Source organism: Papilio machaon, chromosome 14, assembly GCF_912999745.1.
Source record: "Papilio machaon chromosome 14, ilPapMach1.1, whole genome shotgun sequence".
Lineage (NCBI taxonomy): Eukaryota > Metazoa > Arthropoda > Insecta > Lepidoptera > Papilionidae > Papilio > Papilio machaon.
The window spans coordinates 7,665,367-7,682,262 of NC_059999.1; the positions used below are offsets into that span (position 1 = coordinate 7,665,367).

At 33.7% G+C, this 16,896-nt stretch overlaps 1 protein-coding gene across 1 annotated transcript in view; it reads left to right on the forward strand.

Annotated features, from left to right (window-relative positions):
- Window positions 1-9,267: 9,267 nt before the first annotated feature.
- LOC106708439 (echinoderm microtubule-associated protein-like 2) overlaps window positions 9,268-16,896 on the forward strand; it is a 52,442-nt gene continuing 44,813 nt past the window's right edge. Inside the window, exon 1 of the mRNA XM_014499948.2 lies at window positions 9,268-9,513. The gene's annotated coding sequence lies outside the window, so the exon portion shown is untranslated. The remainder of the gene's footprint in view (window positions 9,514-16,896) is intronic.

Sequence of the window (16,896 nt, forward strand, 5' to 3'; positions counted from 1 at the left end):
CATACCAGCAGTAAATACTTAATCGTTAGAAAACACTGAATGCAACAATGCAATTAAAATAATAATCTGCATTAACAGCCGTTGTATGCATAAGCGCCATCTTTCCATTGCTGTGTGGAGTTACAAAAAGAAGTTTTTCGTATTTTTACTAACAGATGGCGCTTTCTTTAAATTTAATTAATATTTATAGCTTGTAATATTTTAGAAAGATTTTGTCCGTTGTTGATTATATTATTTAATTGCCAAATGCCAATTAATTACCTAGAACGATACTCTAATTAGTTGCTGGTTGGAATTGACATAGCAACGATATACATCAACAACAACAATTTATTGTTGAACGAAGGCAATACGTTTACGCTCTATAATATGCTTCGAATTCTTTAATTAGTTATTTAGGACGGTAAGCAAATAGTAAACGAAGTGAAGATATCCAATGGCGCTTATTACGCACTTTTACCTAAAATCAGGTTACACGATTATTTAGAAACAACAGTTCGAAATAAAGAAGTATTTGATTGCATTCTTTGGCAGTCATTCAACTCTGCTCATTTCTTTTAACAACATACCCTGTCAATAAAATTATTTAAATTGGTACTTGGAGTTTATGATCATAGTTATGCAAAAACACATACACATCTATCTATATATATAAAAGAAAGTCGTGTTAGTTACACTATTTATAACTCAAGAACGGCTGAATCGATTTGACTGAAAATTGGTGGGCAGGTAGCTTAGAATCAGGAAACGGACATAGGATAATTTTTACCCAGTTTTCTATTTTTTATTCCGCGCGGACGGAGTTGCGGGTAAAAGCTAGTTTTTAAATAAACATACAATCGAACGATTCCAATCTAATTAAGCTATTTTTTTTCTATTATAATTTTTCGCTACTCAAGCATGCAAGTGCAATATAGCGTCCTCTAGCCGTATTCTGTGTGACGACATTAGTGCAGTATTGCATCCCAGACAACAGCCGCACTCCCACCAAGTCACCTCTGTCGCGTTAGCCAACTGACGGTTCAATGGACTGATACAATAACATTTTCACTAGCCTGTTAACAATCTTGTGAGAAAAGAGAACCTAGGTAAGCTAAAATGATCGCAGTCTTTTACCATGGGATTCCACAGCCATATATCGTTGTATTAGAAGGAGGACATTCATATGTAAGGAAAAATCCTCTTACTGTTCGTCCCCACCTCTGTTATTTAAATATAGGCAACAGATGGATACACGATAAAAAAAATTAAATATTTTGCATTCACAGATTGTATTTTTTTTTTTATTAAACATCATGTGAGCCTTTCGGTCTAGGTATATATAAAGTGAACGATTGCTTACATTTTAATTAAGTACTGAAAACATTGTTAATCTATCGAGTTAAAGAAACTAAAATTCGACAAGCAAAAATTCGCAATAAAAAAACAAAACAAAAACAAACAACCAACAGAATAAATGAAAGTAAAAACTTGTATAAGAATTACACTGAGTGTATAGGCACAGAAAAAATCAACTGTTGGAAAAAAAATCTTATTTCCGTTGATTGTGGTTAGCCAATTTTACTTTTGGTAAATAATTGAAAGTGAATTCGCGGATTCAATTCCCATGACAATTTTATTAGTTGTTTTATTTAAATCGGAAACAAATAAATTTTTATGATATACCAAAATAACATTTCACAGCTCATTTTATTAATTTTTTGTTAACAATGTTGAATAAGTAATTATTTCCTGTGACAATTTCAAAAAAATTTTTCCTCGCTTGTTTCTCTTGTTTTTTATCTTTCTATGGACAACTTATTTTTACAAACACAATAGTTTTGTAACCTCTTACAAACGTCAGATAACGGAATCAAACCTAAAACCTATGTTTCTCTCACTAACAATGTCATAAAGCTATTGAATTTTCTATGAAATTCGTTTCGCCGTTACTAAAACATGGTAGTTGGTAGTTGTTTTGATAAATTGAATGTAATGACCTGGATATATAACAAGTGTGAAAGTATTTGGGATGTGGCAGAGCAGACAAAATAATTGCTGATGTTACGATAACGAGCTATGATAACAAAGCAAATGAAAGCCACGAAGTGATTAGCGCCCGTATTGAATAACAAACTGTTGGTGTTGATTTAAAAAAATCGTTACGTTAAATATAGTGATTATAGAACGCCCTAAGGCTATTAGTTAGTTACTATAAAGTATTCTGAGATCTTTATATCTTTATAGAAAGTTTAGAAGTCATTGGAATGGCTAGTTAAATTTAATTTACGACACAAATCCAAGTTTATACTTAAAATGTTTACAGCAAACTTGTACCAAGAAAATTACGTATTTCCTACCTTGAAGTTATCGGATACCAGGAAGTCCGGTTAATTTTAATACATTGAAAAGCATAGTTAGTTGCCCTGCCTACCCCAACACTGCCGGTTTGAGGACTGGTCACACGAGTCTGTGCGTCAGAGTGCTTCCTGTCCGTCCGTTGCACGAGCTATTTGTGTATAACTAGTGTGGGGTTGGTATTTCAGCGGGCGTTTGTTAAAATTGGTAATAGAATTTATTCAACAGTATAACAATTATAGAATTTACCCATCAAAATTTATATGACAAAATTTATTTATATGATATCCACTTACAATATTTTATATGTAATGTACAAAATGAAATCCTAATAGCTGATCTTATTTTAACGAAATAAGAGTCTTTATATGGAAACGTACGAATTTTATATACCTTTAAATATAACGTGGGACATTACAATTTTTTACTGTCAATTTCTCATGATAATTATGTCGCGAATCCCTTTTCAGTATACAAGTTTATACATTGTCATTAATTTATTATACTTTATTGTTTTAAATCCGCTGTCAGTGTGGCTCCACCTCGATTCTAAGGCAATGAAACCGGGATGAAGCATAAAAGACCGGATCCAGGCATTTGCGGTATGCGGTGTGAACGACCTGCACCACCCTCTGTCCAGTCTAGGCCTTTCTCCGGCTAAGCTAAGCACTAACCGCCTTAAGTACCAACTAAGTACTAACTCATGTGCTTGCGCTTTGCACCAACGCGGTTGTGTGTATTACGTAATTCCGAAAAGAAATAAATAAGATTTGTAAATTTTTACTTACAAAAAGATACCAAAGATAAGTTTTCCAATACAAAAGTTGAACTCTAATTAGGACAAAGGACAGCAGATTTTTAGAGCAAATAAAAATGAGCTTTAAACGTTTGATACAAAGTTTATTTTAATTTTTCACATCTTTTTTACCTTTGCTCTTCATAAACACGATGAAAATAAATTTAAACCTTGTTTCAATTTAATAATCTCAATTTTATTTGCGACAAAATATCTGCTCATGCTCTCCGCTCCGGTCTGCGATCGGACCCTTAGGCGGTACTTTTGACGCGTCAGTTTTCCATACATCTACTAAACTAATCTTGGTTCGACATCAATACACATTCGTCACTTTCTCGTTCCTCCGCGTTCGTTCAATTCTCTGTCACTTTCTTTAGATCTTATTACTTCTTAAATTACACTCTCACTGATAGTTAATCTATTGATTTTTTATAAACCCTTAACAATGTGATGAAGTGTTTTAAAAAAACAGCCATAACTAACGCTACTAAAGATTCTGTCAGAGGTTGCCGCCCGCCACTGAATATCGTTTGACCGATTAAATCTATCGGCACCAAAATCGGATTCGAATGAGCAAAATCAATCGGATTTTCGGACCTTTCGGAATCAGAAACGAACCTCCATAACATCTATGATCTGTAGTAAATGAACACAAATAGATTCACATAAGTTTTTGACTCAACATCCACGCAGCAAATTGTTTAATAACTGTTTTTTGTTAGTACAAAGTTTATTGACTATTTATTATTAACAATTAACGCAAACATATCTATATACATAAAAGAAAGTCGTGTTAGTTACACTATTTATAACTCAAGAACGGCTGAATCGATTTGACTGAAAATTGGTGGGCAGGTAGCTTAGAACCAGGAAACGGACATAGGATAATTTTTACCCCGTTTTCTATTTTTTATTCCGCGCGGACGGAGTCGCAGGCAAAAGCTAGTATTTTAATATATAACGGGAACGTGAGTCAGAACATTCGCTTGATTATTCCTTATCTCATACAAAATTTAAATATTGCATTTAAAATTCTCCAATAAAATGAATCACAATCCAGTTTGACTTGCTATCTTCGATTACGGCACAAATACGTTTTGTTCTACAAACTTAGGCCTCAAGCGGCCCACCAGTCGTGAGTCAGCTGCATTCCGCATCGGGCCAGTTCGACCCCCGCAAAAGGACGACAAAGGCCGGCCTAGGAACGGTCGGATATGGCCCGAAAAGCCTATTACGAACTGGTTCTAAATATCCTTCGTATAATTAACAACGTCTACTGTTAGCGGAGTATTGCGTAACCGATACGAAATAGGAAGCGATTGTAAGATGAAATGAATTTATTCTGGTCTTGTAAATAAGATCGTGGGATCTTTTATTAAGAAAGCAGTCTCGGTGGGTTCCGGTATATTGGAACGAAGTTCCTTATCGCGCGTTGTGAAAGGGGGCTAGACGGAAAAAATTCTTACGAAAAGTTGTCACGACACTTTTTGCTATAGACGAATGAGCGCTACTTCACCATGGCAACGACGTGACAATATATAACGAAAATTCATAGAAATAAAATGTACTTTTTGTGAAGTCTTAAGTTTTTTATTCATAGAATAAACATGGTTCCTTCACTAATTAATTGAAAGGAACTTCGTTCCATCCGGGTGTCCCTTGACACCTCTCAAGTTTTTTTTTTATTATTTAAATGGTATGTTATTTAAAATAAATTCTTTATAAATTGTTACTAAGGAAGACCATTTTTTTTTAGAATTAGTATGAGAAACCTACTTCTGAGGGAAAGGCCACGGTGGTTATCCTCAAGTGCTACTACTAAGAATACCGGGATCTCCAAAGGAACGCATCAGGACTGTGAGAAACCTACTTAGAGATGTTTTTTTACAAAATCCACAGGTGAACTTATTACACACAACACAAAAGGTGCATTGAATTTAAACATACCTAATATAGAAAACGGCAGGTGGTAGTACTACAACAAAAAATTCAAGAGAACAAGGTGGTGAATTACTTTTAGAGCATCGCACGAGACAACAAAAAGTTGCAGGTAATAAAGACATTCCGAAACATAAACCCAATGCTGGTACAACAACGGTTCGCCAAAATTACATATGAGTATATCTTTTAAACAAAGGGTTCCGTAAAATTATATTTAATAAGTAGCAAATAGTCGATTTTCATTCAACAAAAGTTTTTTTTTTTTCCATTGTCACTTAGTGGTATTCATTGTTGGTCGTGTTTCGAGATCGAGAGATTGTTATTTTTCGAGACAAAATCTTAGATTGTTACTAGTTATTAAACAGGCTAAGGTTGATGGTGAGTCTCCAATGTCGTACCTCTAAAGCACTAAGAAAAAAATGTATTTATACGTTTTGTTGCCGTACACGTGCCACGACAATCGAAATTCACGATTAATGTAAGTGTAAGACGAGAAATACTTGTATTAAAATATGTTATGAGAAGACTCATCAAAAGCCTACAGTACCCTAAGAAAAGAAGTTCCGTAGCAGCCATTTCGGTTGCGACCTTCCGGCGGCGGTCGACAGATGGCGCGCTCTATAAGGACCTGCGTAACTACGGACTTAATCTACTAATAAGGGATTACATTGAGCCGCCTAAGGGACCTTGTGTTTGAACTTAATAGTTAACCTTCATGGAAATATTGAGACGTTTAACTAACAAGATATCAAGGGAGAATTGATTAGAATTAAGCAGTTCCCAAGCACATAATCACGTAAGTGGGGAAAAAATTTAACGTTGATAAAAATGTGAATAACACTACAGTGCACACATTTATTCAATACCAGCTGACGCCCGCGACTACGTCCGCATGGAAATAAAAAAAAAACTTAATTATGAGTACGTGTTCTTCTAGACTATGTTCTATATCTATGCCAAATTCCAATCAGATCCGTTGAGCCGTTCTAGAGATATCTTCCAATAAACATCCATCCATCTAAACATTCGCATTTATAATATTAGTAATATAAATGTTGAGCGTATCACCATCTCAAAGATCGGCAACGCATCTGCGATTCCTCTGGTATTGCAGATGTCCATGGGTGTCGATGAACACCTTGGTGTTCCCGCTGCTCGTTTGCCCCCTTCTCTTATAAAAAAAATAAAAAATTCTACTACATTGAATAGAAAGGAATAATAGTTTTGATATTTTCTTTAGTATCGTTTATAACTTTCATTTTACATACGTTTATTGAATAAATAATATCGTTTGTAATTCATAAGACAAAGGCTACGTGATTAATTTTTACATATCAAACTTTCAAAATGAAATCGCCGCTTAGTTATTTTAGGGTAGTGCCCCCGCCACCCGTTGGGGGTCCATCTACGGGTCCGAAATTAGTCGGTGCCGTCACCGGACAATAATACGTTAGTTAAGCCGTTCTAAATATATAATTATGTCTCACGAAAGTTGAAACAATTTAATTAGGGCATAAACGTTACGTAAAGATTAATTATTCATTAAATGGCTGGATATGTAAGTATTTTCTATACCTAGATATCTGAGTTAAGTCTATTATTGCTTAACAAAAATATTCGTAACTTAGATAACTATTACACACTTAACTAAGTTACATTAATCAGTGCAACTTAACAGTCCGGCGCCGTCTACTTAGTAAAATTGAATTAAAACGGTACCGCACTGGTCACTTGATTGCCTTGACCGTTCCCGCCCTTTGGAGGTGACAGTGTGCTATACACTAATTGATACTAATAACAACTATAACTACCAATTAGTTGAATGATTCTGAGTCAAACATTTATAATTTGTAAGATATAATTATCATCAACTTTATAAGAGAAACTTGCTGTCGCCTACAACTACTACAATGTGCAGGAAGTATATATGTTCAATGAGAATTGTTTATGTAATTTTGCGAAAGGAAAATAACTAAATTCAAACTAACATAGTCTAACCACATTGTGAGTTCATCATCAGCTCACTATATCTGCATAGAAACCAAACCGTCAAACTTTGTAGGACTTATACTGAGAAGATGCGATATAGACTGTGTAAAAGCGAACTCTACCTATATATTGTTAGACAGCTGCACATTAGCGAAGTGATCAAAGATAACCCGCATTATGTTTTGACATTGCTGAATAAATGAAGCCATAGCATTTTTATTAACGAGACTACATTTCGCCTGCAGCGTCTAAAATTTTGCGATATTAAGGCTAATGCATAAGATATTTGTAGAAGTATTTACGAACAATTCGCATGTAAATTCGAATTAAAACAGTTCCGAGTCAAAAAATACACTATTATAAATTCCTATATGTCTATATGTCCGTTGATGATTGTTGAGATGTTTATTTAAAAAAAAACTTATAATGTTTAAACTTGTTATGAACACGGTCTTACACTTAACTGTTAATATCAATGAGCCGTAGGTAAGAAAGTTAAAAGTAATCTATAATTGAATAATTCTTTGATCGATCGACTTGTTATTAGTTAATCCCCCCCCCCTTCGCTGCCGCATGTGGTAGCGAGTTTAAAATGAAGGAAGAATAGCATTCGCTGTATAATTAGAGGTATACAGCAAGTATTTTAAGTGTGAAAACCCATGGTACTTAAAGCGAGAAATTCTGTTCTAACGATTCTACTTTATCCATTTGATAGCAGTACGCATATAGCACGACTAAGATATATTGATATTTGTAAATGATAATGAAGCAACTTTTACTTTCGTATGTGGAACTAGGCGCGGTGCGTACGCCATGTACAACATGTAGGTTGCGAAAACTAGGTACTTGTTATGAACTTAGAAAACAAGTTGTTACAAAAACTTGGCCTTTCAATTGGAACTGTGGACATTTAAAATGGGTGTGTTATTGGTGTACTTTTATTTCATGTTTATAGACTTGTAATTGAAAGGGCAATTAATGACAGTAATTGGCAAATTTATAGTTATTTTTTCTCAATCTTTACATGTTAAAAAAATTGGAGTGTCTCTATGTGAAATTGAAAAAAATCACCTTTCGTCAATGCTGTTGTTGTTGCTGATAAGGAAATTAAATTTTCATTTTTTTTTCTGACTGTCTGTTCCCAAAGCTGCGTTTGTTCCCGGTAAATTCCGGAACGGCAGGACCGATTTTAAGGTGACTTCGACGGTAGGGTAGCTGATGCATTCGGGTTTTAAAAACTCTCAGTCATTGAAATAGTTCATACAAGATGTTATTAAACTTCTCTAAAAAAATATTATCGATAAATCACATATTCTAGAAGTATTTTATGATAAGTAGAAGTTATATAAATACTTGATGATATATTTTTATATTACGCCCACATCAACCACAAACTAGATTATTTAAAAAATAATATGTTATTGATACTTTAGTAAAACAATACATGGTTACATAACGTAATATATAAGCTATATTATATTTTACTTTTAGATATGTTTGAAAACCGGACGAAGATATTCGCATCTTTTAAATGAATATCAAAATAAAGGACTGGACACAGAAACATTTTAACACCTGACAAGTAAACTATGGCGAGTTGAGCACACAGCTGAAATAGCAGCAAAAGACTGTTTTTTTGCCATCTGCCACTAACATCTGATAAAATAACCGACAATTTTATGATATTTTTTTATTACAAAAGTCCACATTCTCTTATAAAAATGCTTATAAAATAAGGCAGTACTGTCAGCATATAAAAATGCATTTTATCACAAACAAAATAAAATCAGCAAATGATTTAAATATGTAATATAGACTTATATACTCTTTCTAATGTAATAGTTTAGTAATCCCTAGTAATAAGTAATTTGTATTGTATGTTAAAAAATTATATGTAACGACGCCTGAAAAAGGCAAAATGTTCAAATAAATAAATAAATAAATATTACATTCACATTTCCCTTACTCATTGAGTAAATTAGGTCACAAATGAAATAAGGATAGACGTTTTTGTGACCGAAATTCATAGTTGACATAGCTTCTTCTCCGCATCAGACTATTTTTCCTCTTTATTTGAGATTCTTGAGGATATAAAATTTAAATTATTTATGCTTGTTAAATATGCTGACCTTACTGCATCGACAGGTAGGAGTAGTGCCACCTGCCGCCGTGGCGAGCGCCCGCGCAGCGCTAGTGTCGCGCCAACCGCCGCCGTCATTGCACGGTTTGAATTCGTTATCGAAGCGACGACGTACCGTATTATCTCCACTCAAAACTTCTCACGCAAAACGATTCGATGTAATGACAATTTGTGAAGTGAGAAATAAGTGTGTGTTGTTAAAATAAGTGATTTAAGTGCAATACCGTGGTATTCTCGTGATTTTGTCAAAGAAATCTCGCAGCAATAATTTTAACGGAACCGATCGTTGGTTGGATTATTCTGTTCTTCGGTAAGTTTTCTATGGTGTTTCTAGTTCTATGGTAACCTTTAACGGTATGCGACAAGTTTAAAATACCTTAAAATAACGAGATGTTGTCGTGACTCCGTGACCTTTCTGATAACCAGATTCTTGTTGTTAATACTGCTCGTAATCGTTAGAATTTTAAAATTATAGATATATAATCAGCCGCCCCTCCCGGCTTCACATTTTTTAAATACATTCTAACAATCTTTAATATAGCCTTCGCTCTTTAGTACCATGTAACATTAAGCATTCTAATGCTGAAAGAAGTTTTGAAAATCGGTCGTTTAGTTTTTGAGTTTACTCGTTACAAACACATAAGTACAAAGAAGACGTCACGTTCAAAAATATATTTATCGATAACATTTCAATGAACATGTGCAATCCTGGAATGATGTATTCATTAAACATTTTTAAAAATAAATAAATAATTTTGTTATGAATCCTTTTTTTGTACTTGTATAAATAAATCTACCAAATTATTATTTGAACAAACGGAATAAAGATTCAAAGTAATTCTTTTTTTTAATAAAAATACCTACGACATTGATTTTACAGAATTGATTCTCGTAAATGTCGTAGGTATAACTAGTGAATAACCAGTTTGGTAATTTATACATATTTAATTGTCGTTGCATATTCATAGACATCGTAACACTTTATTAATAACAAAAAAACTTATGAACTATATTGGAACTCAATTGAAACTTATTAGGTCAGTATTGTACGGAAATTGGCCAAATCTTGCCGATTTCAGTACTGTATGAATATGTCTTCAGAGACTGTGGAAATAATGAATAGGTTAGTACGAATCATGTCCTTTTCCTTTCATATTCCTTTCCTTTCCTATTCATGTTAGTCTCTCCTGTCCCACTGGGTTGCCTGGAAGAGATCGCTTATAGCGATAAGGCCGCCCTTGCGATGTAAATTAGTTTTTAGTAATTTTTCTGTATAATTTATAATAGCAACTAAATAAATAAATAAAAAAATCCTTTCCCTTAATTCGACGGAAAGTAATGATTCCAATACAGATTATATGAAACATTTCAGGGACTTTTTTGCCGTTCTAACCAAATATTTTCACTGTAGAAACAAAAAAAATATATTCGTCTCGCTCACTCTCGTTGAGAAGAGAGAAGAGAGAAAATAATATGTATTTTGCATGGTTGTATCTGGAAGAATTTATTATTACAACAAACATATATTATTGCTGCTATAGTATGTTTTTTTTTCGTAATGTAATGAAAAAAGATTCACCACACGAATGGAAAGTGTAGACAGATCAATAAAGAAATATATAATAAAATGCCAAATTTCTCTCAAACATTCAAATTTATCACAAAATTTTTGACGTTATATTAATGTAATCTCTATTTACTCGTATCATAGCAAAAACATCAAATAAGAATTATTAGTTTGCAAAATATTGTATTTTTCAAAATTATTTCCAAGAATTTTTTTTATTTATCGGAGGGAAACAGTCAAAAGATATCCTGCCTTCTGAAGTAATACAGGGTTATGTGTGGTGTGATCCACTTAAAATCACTTCGGTGGCAACCTCGAGTGCACTTATTTCTAGTAAAAACTTATACAGAACCCACACAAAAGAAAATTTAAAATACACTAGCAATACAAACATAAAAATTCCAAGAGCTTTATTTTTTGATGTGTTGGCAACACTAACATTTACTGCGTCTTATGTTCAGGTAACATTAAGCCGAGGTCACCGTCCCCATAGGGAACACTTTGTTGACATGTTGGCAGCGTTTGCGCAAATGTTTGATCAAATGTGCGTAGGGATTTAGAAATGGTCTAAGTAAAGTGAAATTGTCCTGTCAAATATTTGTACATATGTGTCAACTACTTTCGTGTAACTAGAACATGTTTCTGTGTATTTTAAAAGAACTATTTTTTTGTTTGCTTTGTTGGGTTCTTTTAAGAAGTTAAATATTTTTCTTTAGCTTTAATGAAAGGCATTAAAATTCAAATTATCTACAAAGTTTATTATTTTAAGATCAAATTCATTTTTTTATACCCAATTAGATATGATTTATTTCAAAGAAATACAGTCTCAGTTAATTTGAAAGATTCGCATATAAAAGATCTAGATTATCCCTTTTCCGATCTGATTGATATAGAACAATATAGTCTGAGAAAAGATTTGGCTGCAGATCTTTGAGTTCTCACGGTATACGTGTGAACTAGTGCAGAGTTGTCCCGAGTTAGCCGATAGTTGGAGGTCAAGTCGCTAAGTGAAAGTCGATCGTGTTTATCACCACATTGTCTTCCGCCGTGTAATGTGTATATGCCCACTGGCTATCTAGGTTTATGAAAGTATATATTTAATCTTAATCACTAGATTGTTAATTTAAAAATGATGTAGTCTGGTGAGAGGTTATTAATAAAAAAGTGAACGTTTCATTAAATTTGTTAGGTTAGAGGGGTTAAATTAAAGACTTCTATGTATTTAGCATGTATACGGAATTATCTTTTCACACCAATGTTTTTATTCTATTCCTGTCTTCGCAACGATTAAAAAATCATCACAGAATTTCACAAAACTATATCTTAGTCTGTTTCATAGTTCCGTCTTCTTGCTTTTATGTAAAAAATGTATAAATTTTGAGTTTCACTCAAAGAATTCGGGTAAGGTCAGAGTCAACGACACTGCACTGCATAGCATCTTTGCTAATCCGTAGCCGCGGTAATGAACCACGAACCGGATTCTAAGGCGGCCACACATTTATACATTTCGTGAAGAGTTTAAACATTGACAACATAATATGGCTTCTAATTTTAGCAAACGAGTGACGAGATAAGTATGAGAAATAGCGATTATAGACGTATACAAATAATTAGAAAAATATTACTTTAAAAATGGTGTGTTGCAATCTTAGATGCAAGACCTTATATTTAGAAGCAAGGTAAGGGTTAATCTAACCCTTTAACTACCTTAACAAATTAACAAAATCAACGGGCAGGAGCAGATTGGCTTGCGAATTTCTTTGTAAGAAATGCAAATGTTCTATTAGTTCTGTATTGAAATTACGCAATTGCCTTTGGTATGTAACTGCAAGTGGCGTACCTTTTTTAATTATTTTTTTGTCAACGTATGTAAATGAATACAAGGTCACAAAATACGGACATTACCTACAACAGGTATGATTTAATTTGTGAGTTACTAGCAGTAGTCTTCGACTTCAAAATAATCTTATTAATATTATAAATGCAAATGATGGATGTTTGTTTGAAGGTATCTCCGAAACGGCTCAAGTTCTCTCTGAAATTTAGTACAGATGTAGAACATACTCTGGAAGAATACATAGGCTACTTATAACGTTTTTTTTTTAATTCTGCATGGACGGAGTCGCGGGCGACAGCTAGTCTAGTAATAAATATAACCTATATTACCCGCAGATAGTGTAGCTTTCAAACAGTGAAAGAATTTTTCAAATCGCTTCAGTAGTTTCGATGCCCTGAGTGGGCAATTCAAAGTAACAATCAGATCTTTTCTCTGTATTATATTAGTTAGACGAATATTTATTTAATTTTTATCGGTTAATAAAAAATTAAAGATAACATCTGATGGTCGTTAACATATTCGATGGTCGTTAAGAATCAATTAATAAGTATAACATGTTTTTTCATTATCATATTCAAAATTAATAAAAGATTAATTAATGATAATTATGAAAAGTATTGTGCTGTATAAAAAAATGACAAATGTATATACCTAAATAAAAATTTGTAAAAAAAAACGAAACCAGAAGAGCAAAGTAACTAAGACGCTTAACTTGAACAACTCTAGTTGTGTTTAAAATTCACGCACTACAACCTTTCGCAATTGTCGTTGAATTCAGATCGAGAAAAAAAACTTATGTAAAACTAAAAGATAACTGCAATTTGTAATTTGTCTCACGAATGCATTTGTTGCATAGCTGTTTCATACGTGTATTGAAATTAAATCAATTTGATACTTTCTATATTATTTTGTGGAATTACTTTTAAAGAAACATTACGTAATTTTGCTCCGTAAATCTGTTTTTTTAGCACAAAATGATAAAATGCTCGCACTTTAATAAAACTGATAAACAAAATTGTTATCTCTTCGTAATAGTTTAGTAGTGTGAAGTTTCCATGTTAAATAGAACAAACTAAATCTTTATGTTTTTATGTCCGTCCGTTCTAAAGCTTAACAGATAAGGAAAATAGTTTCGGTAATCAATTTGAAGATAGCTTAGTATATTATTTATTTAATATATTATTAATTAATTACTAAACAACTGTACAACCTTCTAATGTTATCGTAAAATAGTTAAAGATTATAACTTACTAGCTTTTACCCGCGACTCCGTCCGCGCGGAATAAAAAATAAAATAGAAAACGGGGTAAAAATTATCCTATGTCCGTTTCCTGGTTCTAAGCTACCTCCCCATCAATTTTCAGCCAAATCAGTTCGACCGAACTTGAGTTATAAATAGTGTAACTAACACGACTTTCTTTTATATATATACTAGCTTTTACCCGCGACTCCGTCCGCGCGGAATAAAAAATAGAAAATGGGGTAAAAATTATCCTATGTCCGTTTCCTGGTTCTAAGCTACCTGCCCACCAATTTTCAGTCAAATCGATTCAGCCGTTCTTGAGTTATAAATAGTGTAACTAACACGACTTTCTTTTATATATATAGATTACTAAACAACTGTACAACCTTCTAATGTTATCGTAAAATAGTTAAAGATTATAAGTTATGTAAAGTTGAAGGGTTTTGGGAAAAATAACACGGATTGAGTAATATAATTAAGATTTATTAAGGAACACATCTGACTTACATGGTAGAAAAAAGCAAAGAGAAAGAGTGGCAGCAATCGACACCATAGATTATGCACCGGATAAACATTCATCGATTAATCGATACAAAGATCATAGAGTATAATTAATTACAAATTGATTGGTTTATATTATTTCCAACACCTGCCCTTAAACTAAACAATTTGTAAACCAAGATGAGAAATACAATTACTATGTTTATCCTTACTTAAACATTTTGTCAAAACATCTGCAGGCATATATTCAGTAGCCAAATATTCTAATTTAACAATTTTATCTTTCACAATTTGTTTTACATAATGATGTCTTATATCTATGTGCTTACTTCGACTATGATTAATCTGACTATTACAAATTTTCTGTGCTGACTGACTATCATTATACAAAGTTACTGATAAATATGTACCTAAACATTCATAAACAAAACATCTAATAAATTGAGCCTCCTTAGCTCCTTCGCACAGTGCCATGTACTCTGCCTCTGTGCTAGACAATGCCACAGTCCTTTGTTTACGGCTCTCCCATGAAACAGCGGAGTTACCTATCTTAAAGACATAACCAGTGTAAGAACGCCGGTCTAGCTGGTTAGATGCCCAATCTGCATCTACATATCCAGTAACACATAATGAAGACTTCTCATATACTATTTTATAATCTATAGTTCCCTTTAAATATCTTAAGACTCGCTTTGCTGCTTTCCAATGTGTATCCGAGTGACAATTATTGAACTGGCTCAATAAGCTTGCTGCATGTGCTATGTCAGGTCTTGTACAAACGGCAATATACATAATACATCCAACGAGGCTTCTATATTTAGAATCTAATTCAGTCTGATCTCCCTTTTCTAGTTTAAGACCACATTCCAAGGGTGTACTCACAGGCTTGCAATCAGCCATATTAAATTGCTCCAATACTTTTTCTATGTATCTTCTCTGATCAAGAGTAATTTTATTTTCTTGTTGATTCAAACGCATTCCCAATACATGTGTAGCTCGGCCAAGGTCTTTCATTTCAAATTTTTTTCATTAATTCCTCCTTCAGTTTTGTCTTTGCTAATGAATCCTTGCTGAAAATGAGAATATCATCAACATACAGAGCTAATATAATGAGATTATCAGGGGCATCTGATCTAATATAGACACAAGGTTCACAGAGTGTTTTTCTAAACTGAAGGTCTGTTAGGGCGCTATCAATTTTATCATACCAGGCCTTTGATGCCTGCTTGAGTCCATATATTGCTTTATTCAGTTTGAATACATAGTTTTCTTTACCTTTTACTTTATATCCATCTGGCTGTACCATATAGACAGTCTCCCGCAAATCCCCATTCAGAAAGGCTGTCTTGACATCCATATGGTCAATATATAAGTCTAAATTGACTGCTAAGGCAATTAACGTACGTATAGTTGAGTATCGTACTACAGGTGAGTAGGTTTCCTTGTAATCAATCCCATATTCCTGTGTAAACCCTTTAGCTACAAGGCGCGCTTTAAAATGAAGTAACTCACCTTCTGATCCAAGCTTCTTCTTGAAGACCCATTTACATTTTACAGCTTTCTTTCCGGCAGGTAGTAATGTAAGATTCCAAGCTTTATTCTTTTCAAATGATTTATATTCATCTGCAATGGCTTTCCTCCAGTGCTCAGCATCAGGACCAGACAGTGCATCTTGAATTGTTTGTGGTTCACCATTGTGACAAGCTGTCATCGCCACTGCAATGCTTACAGTGTCATCAGAATCACTTGATTGTTGCAAAGTCATGTCAGGATTCCAGGTGACATCATCAGGGTCATCAATGAAGCTACAACCAGAAGCACTTGTATCAGCACTGTTGGAATCAGATGATTCAATCACAGACGTTGGATTGACTTGATCATTAATATCATTACTATTTAAATCATCTTCATTACTACTTATGTTTAATTCACAATCAGAAGTTTTATTTCCTTTATTTAACACTAAATTTTTATACATTTTTCCTTCTAAGAATTGTACATCCCTGGATTTAATGCATTTAGAAGGATTTTCTGGATCAATTAACCTGTATCCTTTTGATTCACTACAGTATCCAACAAATATATATTGTTTACATTTTGCATCTAATTTCTTGCGTTTTTCATTAGGAATCATTGCATATGCAACACAGCCAAATGTTCTTAAATTAGATAAATTGACTTTATTACCTGACCATTTTTCCTCTGGTGTGGTGCCCCTCACCGCTTTGCTTGGTGACTTGTTTTTGATATAAATAGCAGTATTCAATGCCTCTGCCCAGAACCTTCGGTCCAATCCAGCTTCCTGCAACATGCATCGTCCCGCCTCTATAATTGTGCGATTGGCCCGCTCTGCCACACCATTTTGTTGTGGTGAGTATGGGACAGTCGTCTGATGCTTGATGCCATGTTCCTTGACGGAGCAGTTCCATACTTCTCCTATTCAGATGTCCGAGCCTGCGATGCCACAGCTCTGAATGTTGAGTTGCAGTATCCAATTGGTAGACACCATTGATCCTTGAAGCGCTGGCAACTGGGATTTTGTTGC